Below are 2,173 nucleotides of genomic sequence, written 5' to 3'. Positions count from 1 at the left end.
TTTATTTTTTTCTTTTGAGACTGAGTTTTCACTCCTGTTGCCTGGGCTGGAGTGCACAATCCCAGCTCAACGCAACCTCTGTCTCCCAGGTTCAAGTGATTCTCCTGCCTCAGCCTCCCAAATAACTGGGATTACAGGCATGCGCCACCACGCCTGTCTAATTTTGTATTTTTTTTAGAGTCGGGGTTTCTCCATGTTGTTCAGGCTGGTCTTGAACTCCCAACCTCAGGTGGTCTGCCTGCCTCAGCCTTCCAAAGTGCTGGGATTACAAGTGTGAGCCACCGTGCCTGGCATTGTGCTATTTTTAAAATCAAATTATTGTTTGTTGAAGTACAGTTTTTTATGTATTCTGATATTGACACCTTAGCGATATGATTTGCATGTATTTTCTCTGAATCTGGAGGTTGCCTGTCCACTCTGTGGATTGTGTCCTTTGATGCACCTGCCTGTTTCTTTTCATCTGTTACAGCTTCCTGACCTATCGAGTGTGCTGTTGAGATCTCTAAATTGAACTAATTTAGAGGATGTTAAGAGTTCTTTCAGGTTTTAATTTTGTTAACCTAATGAAAGCAATATAATTTAGAATGTATGGATAGAGAAAATATACCTGTGTGTTAATGCCATGGTGCTTTGCTGTAAGTTCATCATCAAAATCTTAGCAATGACTGGACTGGCATGGTGGCTCATGCCTTTAATCCCAGCACTTTGGGAGGCCGAGGTGAGCAGATCATCTGAGGTCAGGAGTTTGAGACCAGCCTGGCCAACATAGCGAAACCCTATCTCTAGTAAAAACACAAAAATTAGCCATGTGTGTGGTGGGCACCTGTAATCCCAGCTGCTCGGGAGGCTGAGGCAGGAGAATCTCTTGAACCTTTGAGGTGGAGGTTACAGTGAGCTGAGATTATGTCATTGCACTCCAGCCTAGGTGACAAGAGCAAAACTCTTGTCAAAAAAAAAAAAAAAAAAAATCTTTGTAATGACCAACAGGAGAACTTTATACAGATTCCATACACATAGAAATAGAATTTTGTGCATGTGATTGCATGGAAAGGGTGGCTTGCATTATGGAGGAGTTTCTTATGGTAATCATTTAAAAATCTTTCTGTTCTCTGCAGTGGGAAAGCGTACCTTAAAGTTACCTAGATGGTCTTCAGATCTTCAAGAAAAAAGTTAAAAAGAAAGAAGACTCTAGCACATCCTAATTATAGTTATTAAGAAGCTCACAGCTCCTGCCTCTGACCTGCACAGCAGTTCTTCAGTGCAGTGTACCATGAGCATCAGTGTCTTGGGGGCTCTATACAGTATTCCGTAATATCAGAATATTTATAGTATATTTAAAATGTGCTTTGATTATAAAGCTCTGCATTTGTATGCAGTCTTATGAACACATACTGCTAGAAAAAGGGAGCTCCTCCCAGGCCCAGTGTAGACTGGAGATTAGATGGAGGCCAAGCAGAAGGCAGATCTGCTGTGGGCTAGAAGGTGGCTGACTTAATACCCAGGGTCCTGGAGGTGTCAGTGTCTTTTGGTCATTTCCTGGATGAAGGAGAATTTTGTTGTGCCTTGCCCTCAGGTATATGGTGCCCAAGCATATGGAGGCACGGACATGGATTTTGAAAGGAAACAGCCTGCACAGGCTATAATTACTTTGTTAAGGGGCAGATTCGCTAACCCACACTTGGAGGCTTGTTTCTCATCTGGCTAATATAATAGGGCCAGTGATGCCCACCTCTCAGTTGTGGCAAAGAGTAAATGAGTTAGGCTCTGTAAAGCACCAGGCATAGGGCTGGTTAAGTAGTAGGTATAATAAGTACACATAAGAATGTTCATTTCCTTTAGTGGTTTTCTTCTGCTTTTTATTCTCAGAGCGTACCGTAAGAATCTTCTGACAGTGTGCTGTTTGTTTATTTATTTATTTTTTGAGACTGAGTCTCATGCTCTCACCCAGGCTGGAGTGTGATGTGTGATCTTGGCGCATTGCAACCTCCACCTCCCGGGTTCAAACAATTCTCGTGCCTCAGCCTCCTGAGTAGCTGGGATTACAGGTGTGTACCACCACACCCGGCTAACTTTTGTATTTTTAGTAGAGACGGGATTTCACCATTTGGCCAGGCTGGTCCCGAACTCCTAACCTCAAGTGATCCGCCCATCTCAGCCTCCCAAAGTGTTGGGA

At 43.4% G+C, this 2,173-nt stretch overlaps 1 protein-coding gene across 6 annotated transcripts in view; it reads left to right on the top strand.

The window, feature by feature from the left end:
- RMC1 (regulator of MON1-CCZ1) overlaps positions 1–2,173 on the top strand; it is a 30,719-nt gene that overhangs the window by 12,643 nt on the left and 15,903 nt on the right. Inside the window, exon 1 of one of the 6 annotated variants that reach the window (XM_037728032.1) lies at positions 2,026–2,045. The exons of the other annotated variants lie outside the window; for them this stretch is intronic. The gene's annotated coding sequence lies outside the window, so the exon portion shown is untranslated. Of the gene's footprint in view, positions 1–2,025; positions 2,046–2,173 lie in introns of those variants that run through there. 6 annotated transcript variants of the gene reach the window in all.

The sequence above is a fragment of the Cebus imitator genome, unplaced genomic scaffold (genome assembly GCF_001604975.1).
Source record: "Cebus imitator isolate Cc_AM_T3 unplaced genomic scaffold, Cebus_imitator-1.0 Scaffold12, whole genome shotgun sequence".
Lineage (NCBI taxonomy): Eukaryota > Metazoa > Chordata > Mammalia > Primates > Cebidae > Cebus > Cebus imitator.
The sequence above is the reverse complement of the archived record's forward strand: the minus strand, read 5'-3'. Positions and strand labels throughout refer to the sequence as shown.